The sequence below is a fragment of the Microtus pennsylvanicus genome, chromosome 3 (genome assembly GCF_037038515.1).
Source record: "Microtus pennsylvanicus isolate mMicPen1 chromosome 3, mMicPen1.hap1, whole genome shotgun sequence".
Taxonomy (NCBI): domain Eukaryota; kingdom Metazoa; phylum Chordata; class Mammalia; order Rodentia; family Cricetidae; genus Microtus; species Microtus pennsylvanicus.
Genome location: NC_134581.1, coordinates 88,755,203 through 88,777,419, shown reverse-complemented (window position 1 = coordinate 88,777,419; position 22,217 = coordinate 88,755,203). Strand labels below are relative to the sequence as shown.

General features: G+C 43.6%; 1 protein-coding gene and 1 long non-coding RNA gene across 2 annotated transcripts in view; one reads left to right on the top strand and one right to left on the bottom strand.

Moving 5' to 3' along the window:
* The window catches only part of Tmem45b (transmembrane protein 45B), a 44,830-nt gene extending 41,427 nt beyond the window's left edge, over positions 1-3,403 (bottom strand). The window contains exon 1 of the mRNA XM_075966437.1: positions 3,258-3,403. The gene's annotated coding sequence lies outside the window, so the exon portion shown is untranslated. The remainder of the gene's footprint in view (positions 1-3,257) is intronic.
* Positions 3,039-20,950, top strand: LOC142846252 (uncharacterized). Its single transcript, XR_012910047.1, has 4 exons — positions 3,039-3,066; positions 4,045-4,098; positions 19,961-20,032; positions 20,812-20,950. It is a non-coding gene; the product is annotated as an uncharacterized LOC142846252 (long non-coding RNA).
* Positions 20,951-22,217: the final 1,267 nt, after the last annotated feature.

Sequence of the window (22,217 nt, the reverse complement as noted above, 5' to 3'; positions counted from 1 at the left end):
TAGACAGGAAGTATAGGTGGGATTTCTGGAGAGGGAAAGAAAGAGGAGAGGAAGCAGGAGATGCAAGATGCAAAAGAGGTAACACCACGTAATAGAATGTAGATAGATTAACTTAAGCTATAAGAGCTAGTTAGCGTAAGCTATAGGCTGGGCTTTCATAGTTACTAAGAAGTCTCCACGTCATTATTCGGGAGCTGGCTGGCGAGACATAAAAGAACTGGTTACATGTCTATGTCACCTCTCTCCCTACCCAAGGTACAGGGAACCTACAGAAGAAATGGTAGAAAGTTTGGAAGAGCCCAAGGTCCAAGGTGAGGGAGAATTGCTGAGATCTGTTTTTGTTGTTGTTTGTTTTTTGATTTTTTTAATGGATGCTTCTCACAAACTCACAGTGATTGTGGTTATGTGTGGAAGACCTGAAGACCTGTACCAGATCAAGACAACATTCCAGCATGGGTAGTAGAGGGGCACTTGAGGTACCATCCTTAGCTGAGGAACTATAGCAGTCAATGACCACTGGGCTACACTGGGGAGGGACAGTCATTTTTTTCTTCAGGGGTGTGGCTCCTGGTAAGTTGGTCATACACTAGAAGGCTCCACACCCATGGGAGAAGTTGTCGTACTAGTTTGATATAGTGACTTAAAAAAAAAGATGAGAGAAGGTTGAGAGGGAAGTATGTATGTATGTGTATGTGTGTATATGTGTGTGTGTTTGTGTGTGTATGTTAGGGTCCAGAATGAGTTGGAGGGAAGAATTTGTGGGTTGGATATTGCCAAAATACATTGTAAACATCTACAAAATTATCAAAGAATAAATAATACATAAAAACAAATGTGTAAGTATTTAGTAGGAAAAAAATTATAATCTTCTATCACAAAATTGGAAAAAATAGTAATAAAAATTATCTAGTATGGACTGGAGTATTCTAGAGAACATTCAGGTGCGAGTTCCAACGCTACTATTTCATAAGCGGACAGCCCTGGCCAGGCACAGAATGATGTGCTTTCAGTTTTGCATGTGGAATAGGAACCCTACCCTTATATCCCAGTGCACAAATCACTCTGTGCTCTACAAATCCCCATTCTGCTGTCCTACCCACAAGATATTGATGATGCTTTATGAAAACCCAGTCCTTGGCAGGGCAACACTGTGGCTTGCCGTGTGTGGGCATTACTATGCACCACATACAGGCGGCTGGTGGACCCTTTTCAATTTCCTTCTGACCTCTGAGTATGTCCCTGTGCTCATCTACTTTTAAAGGAGGTCAGTAGAAAAAACCCATACAGTTCTACTTTAATCTATTTTGCCTATTTCCAATTCTAGAGAAGGTTTGGGGGAGAGAGAGCTGGCTGGTTAAAAGGGTGGGAGTTCCGAGTTCAAGTGAAGAGCGAGCCACAGGAAATCCAAGGGAATCACAGCACTTGTGTGTGGCCGCTGGTTGCTCACCTTCAGTATGCTCTACTATTGTAAACAATTTATTGTTTGTCTTATGGCCATCTGTAGAAACATACAGAAAGGAAATATCTTTATATAGCTATTTATTTATTTTTTTAACATACCAGTGACTTTAGTTTCCCTATAACTAAAAGGGTTTGCCATCTCAGGAACTTCAGGTCTGAAGGTGGCTGTCCATGTGATAATGCTGTCCTTACCTACTGTGTCCAACCAGGAAAAGCATGATAACCTTTGGTTGTCCTTTGATTATGCCTTACACCAACATATTTTGAATAATTGAGCAGGCATCTGATGCCATCCTGAAGCAATGGGAAGAATGAGAAGTCCTTTTCTTAATCTCTGCTTCTGGGCTCACCTCAAAGTGCCATTTTTGCATCATAGCTCTTTAAGGCTTAAGATTAAGTCATGGCTATAACCCAAAGCTTTTCAGGGGAGACCTCAGATAAAGTGATGCTCAACAGCTTCACCTTGGCCATCACAGGCGGCATCCACCGGAAAGACAGGGGAAGAGACTGCAGAATGCAAGGGGAAATACAGCTCTGGTACGGGTTCCACTTTCCTTACTCAGAGCAAGTCAAAGCCTTTGGAAAGAAGGAAGAATGGTGGGTCTCTATTACACTGTTACAAATATGTGCAACCAGATAGAGCCTTGCTTGCTGCTTATCACAGGAACCTCATATTCAAAGGAATATCTTTCCCATGTCTTCTCCAGAAACTACAGAACATCAGGTGATCACATTGAGTCAACAAACCCATAAAGAGCTGCTTCTTGGGGTTCAAAATCCAGCCTCTACTGAGTAGAAAGTACATATTGACAAAAACAAAAGCACAGGTTGCTTATGAGCAATAAACCGTGGTATCTATTTAGATGGGTGTGTAGTGAGATAAATGCATCTGCCTTCCAGCTTTGATGGCTATGCTAATCCTGAAGTCAAATGGAACCCAGGGTGGGGTGACACGGGAGAGCGGGGAAGAGGCTCCAAAGAGAACGGAACGAACGGAAACAGCCGTTGTTGAGATCTTAGGAGAGGCAGCTGCTCTTAAGCTTTTTTAAATTTTATTTTTACGAAGCCTCACCTTTCCCTGACTGCAGGACAAATCCGTGTTTTGTTGTTGTTGTTGTTATTGTTGTTGTTGTTTTTCCCTCATTTAGGGTGGTTCTTGTTTCCAAGGTCAATCCCTCTCGATTCAGACAGGTGCCCCCTTTCAGGTTCTCCTTACTAGGGCCAATCTTATAGCTTTACTCTTTGATTTGAGAGGCCAAGGCCAAACGATGGCTGGTGGGGCTGTCACAACTATCTCTCATTATCAGACTTCCTGGTCTATGGAATGTATCTCGTTCCTGTATTTGTGGATCCCTAGCTAACAAGGCGCAACAAATGGGGTTCAAGTGAGCACAAGCCAAGCTGGTCTCCGCAACAGGCACACCACCTAAATTGAGTCCCCTGTTTCACTAAGGCGGAATGGATGCGGGACTTCGCACCTTGGCGTCTCTCAGTAACGCTGTGGCCGGGAATCATTCCTGGACCTCGGGAGCAACTTCGGCAGGAACTGGTGAGCAGGATTACTCCCAGCCCCGAAGAGGCGACCAACGGCTTAAGACGCACTAGGTATCCTCAGCACTCCAGCACCCTTCCTCCACCCGAGAGGCCTCCAAACCAGTGTGCCCCTTATCCGGCTCAGTCCCCTTCCTGGCGGCGCTCCCCTTCCCTATCCGCGCCTCCCTTCCTAGGTGGAGCTCCCTCAGGCAGTGCCTCCTTTTTTCCCAGCCCCGAGCCCCTGCCCCAGCGGAACTTCTGACCTTTTCCGAGCCTCAGAGGTGTCCACTTGTCAGGTCCGGTCACGAATGTGGCCGCTGGTGCCCAGCAGGTACAGCCGTCCGCGCCCCGCTCCGCCTGGCCCCGCCCGCTGCAGGCTCTGGCAACCACCGATGGCCCTACCCTGCTAGCCCGCAAGCAGGTAGCCCAACACTGCGCTTTCCTTCGCGCCCCTTGACCCTGCTTCATAGACAGTCCCTGCCCTGCCACAGGCACTCCCTAAAGAGTGTGCTGCTGAAGCCCAGGCTTCTGGCTCATCTAGGCAGACTTCTTAATGGAAACTTCCTACTATGTAAAACAATTCCTGTCCTGGGAAGTAGGGAAGGTATAGCTCTGAATTTTGCCAGTCAGGGAACCACAGCCAACATACATGGGACAATTGGCCATGAACTGCTCACCTGCTGCCAAAGAAGGCTCTGGTGGGCGGTACATACATGAGTGGACGCCTTTAAAGAAAAAGAAATCCATCCATCCATCCATCCATCCGTCCGTCCGTCCGTCCGTCCGTCCGTCCATCCATCCATCATCTGCTCTGTACGCATTTGACAAAAATCTACCAGGTGGGCATAGATTCCGGGAGAAGTCCAAGCAGAGTTCCCTTCCTCCCTTGAAATGCACGGCTCTCACTATAGTGTTTAAGATGCTATGACCTTTGTAGTTCTTTAGCTCTTACTGACCTTATTCTGCACCGGCCCTCCCCCTGCGCCAGTGCTGCCCCTTACCCCTTAATGACAAGAGGAGAATGTTAGTACTAAGGTTTTCTTTTCACAGGCTGGTAAGAAGCAGCAGAGGAATCTACGAAAAGCTGCTCTGTTTTCAGAAAAGGTATTATAATAAACATTTATATTGTCAGCTTGGGGACTAGTACTGGGAAGAGTCAGACCTCATCCTGGAGTTTGCTCACACAGGTAGGTTTTGAAATAGAGGAAAGGGAGGAACCCTACACAGTCATCAGTCTGGGAGGGGCTGCTATGGGGCTTTCTGCTCAGGGAGATTTTATTTTCCTCATAGGCAAAGGTCATGAGGCAAACGTGTGTCATTTTAATTATATAGATACTGACTGACTAGCAAAGATGCTTTTAAAATTTCTTTTTCTTTCTTTTTATCTTCTTTCTTTTTCCTTTTTTTTTTTTGATAGGCTCTTACGTAGCGCAGGCTGGCTTCAACTTTGCCAGGTAGCCAAAGATGACATTGGACTTCTGATCCTTCTGCTCCTGCTTTGAAAGAACAGGGATTACAGGTTATCCTCTACGTCTGGTTTATGTAGTTCAGAGGTTGAACACAGCGTTTTGGGCAAGCTAGGAACATACTCTACGAATTGAAATGCATCCACAGCCCAGAGATACTTACTTTGTGTGTGTGTGTGTGTGTGTGTGTGTGTTGTGTAGGCAGAGGTCCATGGTGGGTGTCTCCCATCACTTTCCACCTAATTTCTTGAGACAAGGTCACTCATTGAACCTGGAGCTGGTTCATCTGTTCAGTTAGACGATGGACCAGCAAGCCTTCGGGATCCTCCCTCGTTGCAGCAAGATGACGGGTGTGTGGGGCCCCCTCCATGCCCAGCATTTTACATGAGCCTTGGGGATCTGAACTCAGGTCCTCATTCTTGCGCTGCAAGCACTTTACCTATTGAGCCGCCTCTTCAGTTCTGAGATGCTTCTTAACCTTGAAGAATCAGAATTTAGGAAAGGATCATGGTAGCATCCAGATATTAAGACAAGCCAGTTTTTAAAGTATAATTTTGATTGCCCTTAACTTCATTGAAATCAGTTTCAATGAAGTAGTTAAAAACAAAAAAATCAAGAAATTAACTTTAATATGATACAATAATATGAATTGTTGTATTTTCAGATATTATCCATATTCTAGCATGTATCAGATTTTCATTTCTCTTGCTTGGTAATATTCTATTGCATATTTATAAAGTATTTATTCATGTATTCATCTTATGGTGAAAATTTGGCTTGTTTCCACATTTTGGCTACTGTGGATAAGGCTGCTATGAACATTTGAGTCTCTGCTTTCAGTTTTTGTTAATATGCCCAGAATTTACCTCTCTCATCTCCCCCTTCTTCTGAACTCCCCAGCCCCCTGCCACAGGGCTTGACCTTCAACTCCCTAGATGGAGCTCCTCCTGCCTCTGCAGCTGGATTTACACATATGCTCTAGTATGTCTGGATTATGCAGTGCTGGAGATTGAACCCAAGAGTTTGTGCCAGGTAAGAAATCTACCTCCTGAGCTGCATCCCTAACACAACTGTTCTCCTCTCCCCTTCTCTCACTAATCTACACTCCAAGATCACAAGTGTATTTCTAGATATTTATTCCTCATGATGCTACTGTAAGTGAGACTTTAAAAACTTCTTTCAAGCCAAGTAGTGGGTGGCCAATGATTTTAATCCAAGCATTTGGGAGTCAGAGGCAGGTAGATCTCTGAGTTCAAGGCCAGCCTGGTCTATAGAGTGAGTTGCAGGACAGCCAGGGCTACACAGAGAGACCCTGTCTTGAGAAACTGAAAAAAAAGAGAAGGAAGAAAGAAAGCAGTTCGTCTTGCCTTACACAGAGCTGACTCACTACCACAGCATTAAAGGCTATAAAAATAATTCATTCAAAGATGGTTTCCAGGGGCTGGAGAGATGGCTCAGAGGTTAAGAGCATTGCCTGCTCTTCCAAAGGTCCTGAGTTCAACTCCCAGCAACCGCATGGTGGCTTAAAACCATCTGTAATGGGGTCTGGTGCCTTCTTCTGGCCTGCAGGCATACACATAGACAGAATATTGTATACATAATAAATAAATAAATATTAAAAAAATAAAGATGGTTTCCATATTAGCAAGCAATTCTTACATTATTGAAAATGGAGACCATAAAGACACACACAAAGTTGTATCATTTAACTGAAGAAGTGCAGTCCCCAAACAAGATTATAGATGGGCTCCTTCAGAGTGTCATCTTGCCGGGCACCTCCTCTGCAGGTAGTTAGTGCTCCTTCAGAGTGTCATCTTGCCGAGCACCTCGTCTGCAGGCAGTGCTCCCTAAGAGTGTCATCTTGCCGGGCACCTCGTCTGCAGGCAGTGCTCCTTCAGAGTGTCATCTTGCCGGGCACCTCGTCTGCAGGCAGTGCTCCTTCAGAGTGTCATCTTGCCGGGCACCTCGTCTGCAGGCAGTGCTCCTTCAGAGTGTCATCTTGCCAGGCACCTCGTCTGCAGGCAGTGCTCCCTAAGAGTGACATCTTGCCGGGCACCTCCTCTGCACGCAGTTAGTGCTCCTGCAGAGTGTCATCTTGCCGGGCACCTCGTCTGCAGGCAGTGCTCCCTAAGAGTGTCATCTTGCCGGGCACCTCGTCTGCAGGCAGTGCTCCTTCAGGGTGTCATCTTGCCGGGCACCTCGTCTGCAGGCAGTGCTCCCTAAGAGTGTCATCTTGCCGGGCACCTCCTCTGCAGGCAGTGCTCCTTAAGCTTCAGCGCTACAAACCCCAGCATGTGTTTGCACGCCTTTCCTTTTAGGCTTTAGCTCCGATCTTTATTCTCTACTGGTTGTCTCTAAGTCCTAAAGTCAAACCCTGTTTCACCAGGTCGATCTTTGGATTCCTCGTTCACTACCCTCCAGCTCTTTAAGTCTCTTTCAACAGCCTAAAATCTAAGACTCATGCTAGATTCCTCCTTCTAGTCTGTTTACCTTTCTCTTCCTAATTTGATCAGTTGCAAATTCTTGTTATCTGTGGTGGTTTGAATGGGAATAGCCCTGATAAGCTCCTGTATTTGAATGCTTGGTCCCCAGCTGGTGGAACTGTTAGGGAAAGTTTAGAAGGTGTGGCCTTGTAGGAGGAGGCATAGCAGTAGGGACAGGGTTTGAGGGTTTTCAAAGCTCTGCCATTCCCAGTCGTCTCTCTCTCTCTGCCTCCTACTTTCAAATAGTAATGTAAGCTCACTGTTATTGCTTCAGTACCATGTCTGCCTGCCTTCTGCCATGCTCCCTGCCATGAGGGTCATGGACTCTTATTCCTCGGGTCCCTGAGCCCCAAATGAAACTCTTTCTTCTGTATGTTTCTTCTGTCATGGTGTTTCGTCATGACAACAGGAACGTAACCAGGACAATCTTTACATCTTTCATTGCTTTATTTTTTTTAAATATTTTTCAAATTTATTCTTCAACAATTTCATACCTATCAAATGTACTTTGATCTCATCCACCCCTAAATCCTCCCTCTCATTTCCCTCTCCTGGATATCCCCGACAACTCCAATAGTCCTCTATCACCTTCTTGTGTTCTCCCTACCCCCACCCCCTCCCAATCTCTTCTGTAATTCACTGAGTCCAGTTTGTACTGTCTGCTGGAATATTGGCTGATCTTGTTGGCTTGATTCTCTGCAGGTCTTGTGTAGGTAGCCAGAGCTGCTCTGAGTTCATGAGTGTGATCGCCATATCATATACAGAGGACCTCTTTGTACAGCACTCCTCCCTATCCTCTGGCTCTTACGCTGTTCCTGTCCCCACTTCTCCAGTGTCCCCTGAGTCCTGGGAGATTGCTATGGATGTTGTGTTTAGGGATGAGCACTCAACAATCTCTTATTTACAGCAAGTTGACTAGTTATGAGTCTTTACAAACTTCTGCCCACCACAAAAGAAGCCTCTCTAGCCAATGCTGGCAGCAGCATACTCTACAGATATAAACATAAATATGCAGAAGGCAGTTTGACAATATGTCCATCTAGCAAAACAGCAGTAGTAGGTATTGTCCTAGGGTCTGTGCTCACCCAAAGCCATTTTGATCATACCTAGGACTCAAATTCAATCAGAAAGCAGTGGGTTAACCCTATAAACTTCATATCATTATTACATTCACAGGGACAACTTACCCAGAATTTGGTGTTCACATATGAATAATCCCACTGATAATTTGTCAGCCTGTATATAGCCTGTATATAATACCTCCCGGTATTATGAAAGATAGCCAACAGGGAGTTTTCAGGTCAGTTCCAGTTTGATTTCTCTGTATCCTACAGCCAAAGTGCTGTGTCTTCAGCACTAAGGCCTTACCATGTACTTATGGTGGGCAACCAAGAGAGGCAGCAATAGCCTGTGTTTTTATTGTGGGGGCAGGGGGCGTGGCTCAGGGAAGAATCCCACACCTGGCACTGAGATTTTTATTAAATGTATTCTGGGGAAACATTGACTAACCATGAAAGGTACCCGTGCTCTTTTAAAACTTTTAATGTTTATATTTTATTTATTTATTTATATTTAAAAATTAGCTTACGAAATAGTAGGCTTCACATACACCCTTGGCTCTAGTTAAAGCACTCTTAGCCCCTTCTCTTCCTGCCCTTCACCCATTCCTACTTGTGTCCCCACATTTTCCTATTCTACTTTTGTATCACATATGTTCTGCTATCCCCTCTCCTTCCCATGGGCCCATTCTAACTTCCTGACCTCTACAGGTACTCCGAACTAAACACAGGAATCTAAAAAGTCGAAGCAAGGATCGCCATAGGAGAGAGAACATGTGGCGTTTGTCCATCTGGGCCTGGCTTATTTCATTTAGTTTAATACTTTGCAGTTCTATCAATTTACTGTCAATTTCATAGCTTTTTCTTTCTAGCAGGAAAACATTCCATTGTCAACATGTACTGCATTTTCATTTTCCATTTATCAGGTGATTCCATTTCCTAGCTATTGTGAATAGAACAGCAGTAAACACGGATGAGCAAGCATTTTTGTAGGGGGCTATAGAGTCTTTGGGTTTATACCCAGGAGCAGCATGTCTGGATAATTGGGCAGCTTCATTTTTAACACAAAAAAATTTGTTTGGAAAAGTCTTAAGGAAATATATTTATCTAAGATTGCCTACAAACCACAGCAACGATCAGTCCTGCAAATACTTCTAAAGGCTCAATAGTGGCGTTCATATCTTGGCAGTAACCAATACCTGTCTACTGTGAAGGGAAATTAGGGCAGGAACCAAAACAGGAACCTGGAGGCAGGAACTGAAGCAGAGGCTGTGGAGGAACACTGCGTGCTGGCTTGCTTCCACCGCTCACTCAGTTTGCTTTCTTTTTTCTTTTTCCCCTTTTATTGAAAATAGCTTTTTTTGCTCACATAGTATATCCTATTGGTTTCCTTCCCTCTACTCCCCCCCCCAGTTCCTCTACACCTCCCCTCCCATCTGGACCCACTCCCTGTCTGTCTCTCACTAGAATACAGTAATAAACTAAAATATAATAAGATAAAAGTAATACATTAGACTAGGACAAAATAAATATGAGGAAAAGAGCCCAAGAAAAGGCACAGGAAACAGACACAGAGAACCACTCATCTGAACACCTAATACATTCCATAATAAAACACTAAACTGGAAGCCATAATATATAGGGAAAGGACCTACAGGGTAAAAAGAGAAAAAATATATAAGTAAAATAAAATGAAATGAAATAAAAACAAGAAAAAAGAAAAGGAATGCTTTCATGATATTATGAGACAAGGAAACTCCAAAGATGCCCCTGAGTTTGTTTTCTGTTGGCCACCTCTACTGTTGGATGTGCAGCCTACCCTTAGGAGGAGTTTGTTTCCGCAGTGAGAGACTCCCTTGATGAAAACTATTTTTTAAATTTGCAAGTGGTTATCAGTTGGAGACAGCTTCTGGGTTAGGGACAGGGGCATGCGTCTGCTTCTTCACTCAGCTCTAGGACCTGACTGGCACAGGCCTGTAGGGCCTTGTGTCAGATGAGAGTTCATCAGGATGACTGAGAGGGCCTTGTTTCCTTTGTGTCCTCCATCACCTCTGCCTCGTACATCCTCTCCACCTCTTCTGCACACAGGGCTGAGTGTTCCAAGGTCTCTCGCTGTCTGCATGACTGGCTGTGTGTCTCTATGCTTGTTCCCACCTGCTGCAGGAGGAAGCTTCTCGGACGACAGCTGAGCAAGCATGGTGGTTTTCAGCCTTCCTAATGCTGTCACCTTTAATGTAGTTCCTCATGTTGTGGTGAGCCCCAATCAGAAAATTATTTTGTTGCTGCTTCATAATTGTAATTTTGCTACTGTTGTAAATCACAATGCAAATATTTGGCACGCTATGTAACCCCTGTGAAAAGGTTGTTCAATGCCCAGGGTTTGTGACCCATAGGTTGAGAACCCTGGCAAATCAAGATGGTTTTTTTTTCTTTGTTTGTTTTGTTTTTTTCTCAAGACAGGGTTTTTCTGTGTAACAGCTCTGGCTGTCCTGGAACTCACTTTGTAGACCATGCTGGCCTCTAACTCACAGAGATCCACCCTCCTCTGCCTTCCATATGCTGGGATTTAAAGGCGTGCGCCACCACCATCTGACTAGCAGCATGCCTTTTATTACCACAACCTTTGAGTAGAGCAGTAGCATTTGGTTTTATCCTAGGTTCCTGGGCTACCTAGTCACAGATTCTTGGTCAACCAAGCAGTGTTGGGCATGGGTTCCATCTATGTGTTTTCAAGGCATGACCTGATTATTTTCTGAATTTCATTGGTATTTGATGTAATGGTTTCTCCTCCAGTCTTCCTTTTCTTTTCAAAGAACCAACTCTTTGTTTCATTTATTCCTTGTATGTTTTTGTTTCTATTTTTTTTGTTTTGTTTTTTGTTTTGGTTTTTCGAGACAGGGTTTCTCTGTGGTTTTGGAGCCTGTCCTGGAACTAGCACTGTAGACCAGGCTGGTCTCGAACTCACAGAGATCCGCCTGCCTCTGCCTCCCAAGTGCTGGGATTAAAGGCGTGCGCCACCACCGCCCGGCGGTTGTTTCTATTTTTTTTAAATTAACTTCTGCCCTAATCATAATATTTTCTTTCTTCTACTCTTGTTAGGTTTGACTTGTTCTTTTTTCAGGTCCTTAAGATATATCATTAAGGTTTTTTTGTTGTTGTTGTTTGTTTTTGAAAAGGGTTTCTCTGTACCTTTGGAGCCTGTCCTACAACTAGCTCTTGTAGACCAGGCTGGCCTCTTAGTTCTTTATTTAAGATTGCTCTGATTTCTTTCTCTCTCTCTCTCTTTCTTTTTTCATTGTTTTGTTTCTTTTCCCTCTTTCTTTCTTTCTTTCTTTCTTTCTTTCTTTCTTTCTTTCTTTCTTTCTTTCTTTTGTTTTTTGAGACAGGGTTTCTCTGTGGCTTTGGAGCCTGTCCTGGAACTAGCTCTTGTAGACCAGGCTGGTCTCGAACTCACAGAGATCCGCCTGCCTCTGCCTCCCGAGTGCTGGGATTAAAGGCGTGCGCCACCACCGCCCGGCCTCCTCTTTCTTTCTTTCTTTCTTTCTTTCTTTCTTTCTTTCTTTCTTTCTTTCTTTCTTTCTTTCTTTCTTTCTTTCTTTCTTTCTTTCTGAGACTGAATCTCTCTACATATCCCTGGCTATCCTGGAATTCACTCTGTAAACCAGGCTGGCCTTGAATTCACAGGGATCCACCTGCCTCTGCCTCCAGAGTGCTGGGATTAAAGGTGTGCATCATCACCATCTGGCACTCTCTGATTTCTTAATGATGGCTCTTAGAGCTGATCCCTCTTAGGATTGCTTTCATTGTAGCTCACAGATTTTTAGTATGCTGTTTTAATTTTCATGTGATTCTTAAATCTTCCTTCTTCATTTCTTCAGTAACTTGTTTATCATTTATCATGTTTAATTGCTATGAGTTTGGGCACAGTCTAGGATTTCTCTTGCTGTTGACTCTCAATCTTATTCTGCTGTGATCAAGTAGGATATAAGTTATTCTTTAACGTTTTCTGTATTATTGAGGTTCATCCTGTGTTCTAATATATAATCTGTTTTGGAGAGGAACTCATTAACTCCTAAGAAGAATACATAGTTTGTAGCATTAGAATGGATTGAATTTTTACAAAATTATTCTTATTTATTTTATGTGTATGACTGTTTTGTTGCCTGCATGCGTGTCTGTATACCACGTGCATGCCTGGTGCTCCTGGAGGCCTGAATTAAGCAGTGGATCCCCTGTATTGGAGATGCAGATGGTAATGAGTCCCCACAGCCATGGGTTCATCACCAGTAAATTACTATTTACATCTAATAGTATTTTCATCGTGGAGTTGGGTGTACCTCTGTTTGGGCCGTATATGTTTAGAACCATAATATCTTCTTGATGGATTGTTCCTTAATCAGTATGAGGTGCTGGTCTTTACCAATGTTCACTAGTTTTGGTTTGAAATCTATTTTGCTAAATATCACAGGATGGACCTCTGCTTGTTTCCTAGCTCTATTTATTTGGAACACACCTTTTCACCTATTACCCTGACACAGTGGCAGTCTTTGGTGGTGAGGTACATTTCTTGGAAGCAGCAAACAGGTGATTCTTGCTTTTTGATTCAGTATAGTACTCTGTGTCTTTTGATTAGGGAACTGAGCCATTAACACTTAGAGTTATTAGTCAAAGGAGAGGCATGTATTGATTCCTATCATTTTGTGTTTTTTCTTTTTGCAGTATTTGCTTTCTTTTTCCATTATTTAACTATTATTCTACCATGACTTATTTTTTCCTTGTCCCTCATAGATGAATTTGCCTTTCCTTTAGTCTGAAGGATTCTTTAATTCTATTTTTAAAGAGCTGGCTTAGTGCCCATAAATTCCTTTAGCCTGTTTTCATTCATCAAGTTTTAAATTTTCTTTCAGCCTTGCTGAGTATCATAATCAGGGTTGTTCTCTTTGAAAATTGAAATCTGTCAGTCCAGAGCTCCTGGTTTTTAAAGTTTCAGTTGAATAATCTGTGGTCGTTCAGATTGGCCTGCCTTCGTAAGCGGCTTGGTGTTTTTCTCTTGATGGTTTCTGGATATTTTCTCTACTCTGTATATTTATTGTTTTAATTATAAAATGATGATGAGGATTTCTTTTTCTGGTCTTGACTGTAAATATTTCCTGTGTCTGGATTAACAATCTTTTGTAACTCTGGGAAGTTATATGATCTTTAAATATATTTTTCTGTCTTTATAGTGAGATTTGTTTTCTTCTATTTTTTTTTAAATTTATTTATTTATTATGTATACAATATTCTGTCTGTGTGTATGCCTGCAGGCCAGAAGAGGGCACCAGACCCCATTGCAGATGGTTGTGAGCCACCATGTGGTTGCTGGGAATTGAACTCAGGACCTTTGGAAGAGCAGGCAATGCTCTTAACCTCTGAGCCATCTCTCCAGCCCCCCCCCCTTTTTTTTGACACAGGGTTTTCCCATGTAGCTTTTTTGGTGCCTGTCCTGTAACTCACTTTGTAGACCAGGCTGGCTTTGGACTCACAGAGATCCTGCTGCTGCCTCCCGAGTGCTGGGATTAAAGGCGTGCGCCACCTCCACCTGCTGATTGGCTGATTCTTTTCCTTCTATGCCTATTATCTCTAGATTTGGTCCCTTCAGAGGACCACACGTGTCTTGGAATTCTCACTGGCACTTCCTTGACCTCCCATGCTCCTGTCCACCTCTTAGTGCTGGGATTACAGGTGTGCTCTACCATGCCCGGTTCTCAGGAGCATTGTTTTGTCAAATGCTTGTTCTGCGTCAACCAAAATGACTGTGTGATTTTTTTTCTTTCGAGTTTCATGTCATTGTCCCGTGTTAGTGTGCTAAATTATATTAGCCAACTTTTATGTATTAAAAAATTCCTATACATAGTGAAATATGTTCTACTTGGTCATGGTGTATGTGCTGGCTAGTTTTTTTTTTTTTTTTTTTTTGTCAACTTGACACAAGTTAGGTTCATCTGGGAAGAAGGAACCTCAATTGAGAAAATGTCCCCATCAGATTGCCCTGTAGTCTGAGGGGACATTTTCTTGGTTAATAATGGATGTGGGAGGGCCTAGCTCACTGTGGTTGATGCGTCCCCCGGGCGGATGAGATGGTCCAGGGGCTGTATAAAAGGCAAATGGAGAAGCCATTGAGAGCAAGCCAGGACGCTGCGCTCCTCTGTACTTGAGTTGCTGCCTCCAGACCCCTGCTCCGCTTCAGTTCTTGCTTCGGCTTCCCTGAGTGATGGACCAAACCATTTTCTCTCAAGTCACTTTTGGTCAGTGGTTCATCACAGCAACAGAAGTAAAATCAGTACAGTTTATAATCCTTTGTATATAAAGATATTTTTAAAATTAAAATGTAATTACATAATTTTCCTTCTTCTTTTTCCTCTAGCCCCTCCAAGTTCTTCCTGGTCCTCCTCACTCTCAAATGTTCGGTCCCTTCTTCCCCAATTATTATTGTTACACATCTATGCAAATATACCCACAAATATATAAATACGACATGCTGAGTCCATTCTTGTTGTTTATGTGTACGGTTTCCGGGCTGAACACTTAGCATTGGATACCTGATTAGGGAGCTCATCCGGGAGGGGTTCCTTCCCCCTTTCAGCAGCCATCAGTTGCTATAGTTCTCTGTCCAGTGGTGTGGCCCAGGAGACTCCCCCCCCTCATTAGCATATCTACTGATGTTGTTCCCCCCAGGTCTTGTTCATGGAGTTATTTCTGGGAAAGATGGCCTCACAGCAGACATCTTCTACTCTGGCTCTCATGGTCTTTCTGTTCAGTCCTCCACAATGTTCCCTGAGCCACAGATGCAGGGGCTGTGACGTAGATGTACCCAACGGGGCTGAGATCTCCATGATCTGTTGACTATGTGTCGTGTCTAGTTGTGATTTTCTGCAGTGGTCTCCACTTACTGTAAGGAGAAGCTTCTATTCCCCACTCCCTCCCTCCCCCCGAGTCAGGGTTTCTCTGTGTAGCCCTGACTGGCCTGGAACTCGCTTTGTAAATCAGGCTGGACTTCAGATCATAGATAGCTGCCTGCCTCTGTCTCCCAAGTGCTGGGATTAAAGGCACATGCCACCAATGTCCTATAAGAGAAGCTTCTTGAGGGGTGACAGCTACACTTACCTGTGGGTATAAGGACGAGGTTTGGAATGTAGTCAGAATATTGTTGGCCTAGCAGAGGGGCATTAGTAGATGCTCTTCTAATATCCAAGATCTCACTAGCCCTGGGAAGTTAGCTAGGTTTCTAATCATAGGCATGATTTCCCTCCTATTGAGTGGGCCTTAGGTCTAATTAGACAGCAGTTGATTATTGCGTGTGAGTGCCACTTACTACACCTTTATGGATGTCTTGCCATGATGGTCATAGTGGTTCTGCTGTAGTATGAATAAGAATGGCCCCAGAGGCTCATATATTTGAAATCTTAGTTACCAGGGAGTGAAGGTATTAGAAGGATTAGGAGGTGTGACCTTGTGCAAGAAAATGTGTCACTAAGGGTAGACCTTGAGGTTCCAAAATCCCCTGCCAGGCAGGCCTAGGCTTCCTCTCTCTGCCTACAGACCAGGATGTCGCTCTCAGCTGCTGCTCCGGCACCATGCATGCCGCCATCTCCCCAGCATGATGAGAATGGGCTAAGCCTCTGAAACTCTAAGCAAGCCTTGGTCGTGGTGTCTCTTCACAGCAATAGAACAATGACTAAGACAGGTTCATAGGTGGTTCATAGGTGTTGAAGCTGGGTAGGACTCTTGCTTCTCTCTCTTGGCAGTTTGAAGGATATTTTCCGGTACCATGGAAGCTAGACTGCTGGAGGGCTTTCAGGTTAGATCCATCTGGAATAATCATGTGTCCTAAGCATCCAGTGTCCTCAGCAATGGGGACTTAGCTTCAACCTCTGTGAGGCAACTGAGGGTAACATCCATCGTCTGTGTTGTTTTGAGAGTCACATGGACTACCCTGACCAACCATCCTGAAGGAGATTTCACATGCTTGGGACTGGGGTTTTCATTAGCCTATGGTTCTTGTGGAAAGCTTTGTTAGCACTAAGGGCATGCCTTTCCATATATATATATATATATATATATATATATATATATATATATATATATACTCTGAATTCAGTGATCTGAGTTTGCATCTTGGTGGAACCTTTTCCTTGAGGAAGAGACCTGGTCAGTTATCCTCATCAACTCAGACCATGAAACCCAACATAAACGAGTTGTCCATGCATGCTGCAGCACTGTTGGGGGCATGCTGGAAATGCAGATTGGTGCAGCCACTCTAGAAATTTTGTTTCATATGTGTGTGTGTTTGTGTATGTATGCACACACACGTGTGTATATGTATGTATGTACTGTATACACACATATATGTACCTATACACACATATAGTTTGATTTTTAGGTAATATAAAATAATAAGATTCTTTGAAGTTTCATCAAACAACCTTGGTGTTATTTGTCCTTCCTCCCCCCTTCTCTTTCTATATTGCCCTCCTTTTCCCTCCCCAGTTGGAGCTCCCTGCCCGGTTTTTCTGTTTCTCACTTCCTATCACCTGTATTCTGCTATTCCTCTCTCAAGCCACCCTCCCCCTATCCCCTCAGCCTTTCTATTTCCCTGGTTTCTGTGCTTATTCTATATTGTGTACACACTTCTGAAGATTTGGAGCTGGAAACCGCAGATGAGAGAGAACGTTCAGTGTTTGTCTTTCTGAGTCTGTATTATCTCACTCAATAGAATCTTTCTAGGTTCATCTATTTGCCTGAGAAGATCATGATTTAATTTTTCTTTACAGCTTAATAGTGTTCCATGTTTATTATTCGCATTTTAATTACCCATTCACCAGTGAGGGACATTTCGGTTGTTTGCATTTCCTGGTTATTGTGAGGAGGGTAGCAATGAACATGGCTGACCAGTATCTATGAAGGAGGTTCTCAAGTCTGTTGGGCATATGCCAAGATGTGGTATAGTTGGGTCATGGTAGATTTATTTTTAGTTTTTTGAGGTTTCTTCTTATTGATTTCCAGAGTGGCTGCACCAATCTGCATTCCCAGCATTAAGGAGTGAGGGCTGCCTTTTCCCCACACCCACGCCAGCTGTGTTGCTGGTTTCAGTTAGTCTGACTGGTATAAGATGAAAGCTCAAAGATGTTTTAATTTGTTTGTTTTTGAGTGAGGGTTTCTCTGTGCAGCCCCAACTGTCCTTGAACACACATAGATCCTCTTGCCTCTGACTCCCTAGTGCTGGGATTAAAGAGGTGAGTCACAACTGCCTGGCTTTGATAAGCACTTTTTGGAATATTTCTTAGCCATTTTTGTTTCTTCTTTTTGGAACTCTCTGTCTGATGGAAACCATTACAGAAACCCACAACCAATAAAAAAAAATTTAGGGTTGTGGAGTCCAGTCCCAACTAATAAATCTACAACACAGCTCCTGCCCCTAAGGCTTGGGGATCACTGAGGAAGAGAGGGTTGAAAGATTGTAAGAGTCGGAGGAATAGGGAGTTTGTCGTGAGATTCTTGCTCCCTAGTAATGTCAGAAGGAACACTCATAAAGTCTCACCAACGTGACTGCCTGTCATGAGATGAACAAGGATGACACAAATAGACATGCCAACATGGATGAGGGAAAGCTCACAAGCCCAGCCCTACACAAAAACTACAGGTAAAAAGGAATGCTGGGAGGGGGAAGAGCACATCAGTTGCTTATCCAGTACCAAATGCTCATTCCTGAGAACACACATAAAGTAACATTATCCAGACTGAGCAGTTTGTATTTAGGATCACACACACATGCATCACACACGCACATGTGTGTGTATGTATACACTATAAGTATATATTTTAATGGAAAAAAGAGATCATTGTTGTTTCTAGAAATTTTCTGGTGGAATCTGTGGTTTCTCCTATGTATACATATCATATCATCTGAAAATAGGGATTATTTGGCTTCTTCTAGCATGCTATTGGATTTAGTTTGCCTGTAGCTGGGTGACGATTTTATGTTAGTATTTACAAGGGACATTTGTCTATAGCTTTCTGGTGTAACAGGCCTCACGAGATGACTTAGGAAGAATCCTCTCCAATTTTTCTTTGAAGAGCTTGGGAAAGTTTGATGTTAATTATTCAACCACTTGACAGAATTTGTCATGAAGCCGTTAAGTAAAGGCCTTTTCTATATTGGGAAGTTATTAGATTTCTTTTCTTTTGATTACTAAGTCAGACTTACTGACTGTAAGTCTTCAGGGTTTCCATTTCTCCACGAATAAGTTTTGGCAGATTGTCTCCTCCAAGGAGTTTGTACATTTCACCCAGCTGATAGTATAAACAATTAGGGATGCAATAATAAAACATCGTTACACAATAGGTGTGTTGCCACACCTTTTATGGTGTAATAAGATGGAGTGATTTGTAAACAGAAGGTTATTATTATAATTTGGGTGGCTGAATTGGTCAAGATCAAGAAATACCGAGTAGGTATGATGCCTGGTAAGAGGACCAGGTTTTCCTCCAAAGGAGGGGAGCACGGTGTCTTCACATGGCAGAAGGAATGGAAGAGGAGAGTGTGACTCCTTCACCAAGCCCTGTAATAACGATGCCGGATGCTATTAGGAAGGTGAATCACTGTGACTCAATGGCCTCCTAAGGGCCATGGCTCATGATGCCCTTGCACTTGGGATGAATTCATGTGAATTCTGGAAGGGACACGAACATTAAAGCTGTATCAGTTATCCAGTTTGTTGGAGTAAAATGCTTCTGCCAACTCTCTTACAAGCCTCTTTATTTATGTAAAATCTACAGCAAATTCCTCTTTTTATTTATGAGTTCAGGATTTTTTTTTTTTATTTCTTAGTCAATCCAGGTATTGTCAATTGTATTAATCTCCTCAAAGAACCAACTTTTAGATGTGAACCCCCTCCGTATTTTCCTCCTCTCTGTTTGATTATCTACTGCAGTTTTTATTTTCTTTCTTCTGTAAATTTGAGTTTAGTCTTTCTTCCTCTAATTCCCAGAGCAGTCATGCCAGGTTGCTGACTTGAGATCTTTCTGGGCAAGTGTTCTTAGCTGTAACTCTCTTCCCTAGTGCTGCTTTTACTGGATCCCATTCATTTGGGGAGGTTATATTCTCATGCCAGAGTGTATGTAGCTCAGAGGTAGAATGTTGAGGCCCTACATTTGATCTTTAACAAAACACACACACACACACACACACACACACACACACACGTTGGAGGGGTGAGAATATTGTGTTCTCATTTTCATCATATCTAAGCACCTCCTAACCTCTCCAGGGTTTCTTGTGTATATGTGTGTGTACGTGTGTGTGTGTGTGTGTGTGTGTGTGTGTATGTGTGTTATGCCCAATCCACGGGGACTCCAAAAGACCACCAGGGAGACCGACTCACTGAAATGTAAAAGCAAGGTTTATTGTGTGCATGATTACAAGCTGGTAGGGGCCTCATCAGCGCAGCAGCGAGAGGAGGTACCCTGCTCTTCTAAAGGGTATTGTTTAAAGGCAAAAAACAGAAAAGTTATATTAGCAGGGTGTGGGTGATGGGTTCAATCCTGATTGGCTGAAATTTGTCTAGGAGTGTTCTGGTGAACAGTGATGTCTGTGTGCTGGCAGGTGATCCTATCTACAATGGTTGGAACACTCGGAATTTCCTTTGGATGGTCTGTTCCTCGGTGGTGCCTGGGTGGTCTCAGTTTGTGGACACCCAAATGGTGAGCGTGGCTGTGATCACCTTGGCGCTGGCTTTCCTGAAAATACATTGTCTAGTCCTTAGGTTGAGTAACTTCAACTTGAGTCATCTCAGCATCCTGCTCCTTACCCTGGAGCCAAGAGAGTATAGAGTGAGGGACCAGGAACCATTCCAGGACAGGAGCTGCCTTGCGCTAAGGCAAACAACTCGTTGTGCAAGAGGTTTTCCTTCTATTATAGGCTTCCAGCCTCATCTCATTGTGGACGGTTTGATTTGTGGCCTAGCATATGGTCTAGCTGGAGAAGGCCCAGGTACCTGATAAAAGAGCCTTAATCTTTTTGTTTATGAGTACGGTGTTCTGCATGCTAGTCAGGTCAGGCATTTTCTAGTTTCATTAGTCCATTTATTTCACAATAATGATATTGTACGGCACACATTTTTCTTACATAACCCAGTTTCCTTGGGTTATGTGTCTGAGCATGCAAAGTTCTAGAAAGCCACTCTGGTTCTGCTGTAGGCGTCACAGCAGGCATGAGGGAGGTGGGGGGTGGATAACTTTCACGGAAGCGTATGGCTTCCGAAGTGGGACTGAGGGAGTCTAGGATACATGATGATTGTCGCAGTCATAACCTCAGGCCAGCTGAGCAGGGGAGACTGCAGCCTGTCCCATTGCTTCTCTCAGCGATGACTTTGGGAAGCTCCCTGGCCCCTGTACTGAGCTGAAGAGGTGTGTCCGCATCTCCAGATGGGCGGAGTTCAGCCCCTTCTGGGTAACAAACGCTTCCACATCTCCACACCCCCAACTCTTCTTTTTATCTACTCTGTGGCGAATAGTTCTCGCAATCTCCGTCAGCCCCTGTGCAGACAGAGAGGATGTCCCCTCCACCCATACTTCGGGTCTCTTGCTTCCTGCCCTGTGGCTTCTCTGAGGCTTTGCAGTCCACTCAAGGATCACATTAGCACAGTGGGAATTTTGAGGAAACAGGGCTCCCAAGGCCACTCTTCACCAGTGAGAAAGGGCAACCGCCAACACAAGCTGTTTCATCCTTTTGTTCCCTTGGCGCAGACTCATTTAAGTGTTCTCTTTCAGCCTGTTGTGGCGATACATCTGCAATCCCTGCACTTTGAGTGGCTGAAGCAAGAAGACTGCTGTAAATTCAAGACCAGCTGGAGTTACATAGCAAGTTCATGGCAGGCCTGAGCTACAGAGAGAGAGCTTAGCTAAAAAATACCAGTAAGTAACTAAATAAATGAATAAGTAAACAAATAACTCCTTTAAATGTGTTAATCTGAAAATAAAAAAAAATGACCATTGGTCAACTTTAAAAATATTTATTTTTGAGCTGATGAGATGGCTCAGTGGTTAAGGGCATTGCCTGCTCTTCTAAAGGTCCCGAGTTCAATTCCCGGCAACCACATGGTGGCTCACAACCATCTGTAATGAGGTCTGGTGTCCTCTTCTGACTGCAGGCATACATGCAGACAGAATATTGTATACATAATAAATAAATATAAAAAACATTTATTTCTAGATTATGTGTATGCATGTGTATACATGCACTGTGTGCAGCATGGTGTCTAAAGAGGCCAGAGGAAGGCATCCGATCTCCTGGAATTGTAATTACAGAAGCTTAGAAGTTGCCAGGTGGGTGTGGGGAATTGAACCTGGGTCCTCTGCAAGAGCGGCACGTGCTCTTAACCATTGAGAAGTCTCTCCAGCCTCGTGGTAAAGTTTTTTTGGCTTAAGCCTCCACATCACTGTTCATCACCAAAGGAAGTCAGCACAGGAACTCACACAGGGCAGGATCCTGGAGGCAGGAGCTGATGCGGAGCTCATGGAGGGTGCTGCTTACTGGCTTGCTCCCCATGGCTTGCTCAGTCTACTTTCTTATAGAACCCAGAACCATCAGCACAGGGATGACCCTATCCACACTGGGCTAGGACCTCGTCCATCAATCATTAATTAAGAAATCGCCCTACAGGTTTGCTTATAGCCCAGATGTGTAGATGCATTTTCTCAATTGAGGCAAGTTGATATTGGCCAGCACAAACAGTAAGATATGAATGTTTATATAACAGCAAAAACGAATGAGTGGCGGTGTCGAGTGTTAGGAAGGGTAAAGAGCAATTACCCTCCTTATCTCTTACTACTGGAAGGGTAGGTTGGCTGAAGCCTCTTCTGAAAACCTCTTTATCATATATGCTGATCTTGAACACACCCACCAATCTATGACCTGACAACTCCAACTTCTAAGAATATACTCCCCAAGATGAGCTCAGTTGATTCTCCAAAGACTGGCACAATCAACATTATTCACCAAAGTCCGAACTGAAAAGAATGCAAATGCCGTAGTCAGTGGACAGATTGAGTAGACAGCTATGAGTTGATACAGTTGAACACTGTGCAGCAGTAAGAATGGGCTGGGTATTGTTAAAATATAAGACTCTTACAAAGGAACAAGACTAGGTTAAAAGCAGAAAAGTATATGTAATGTT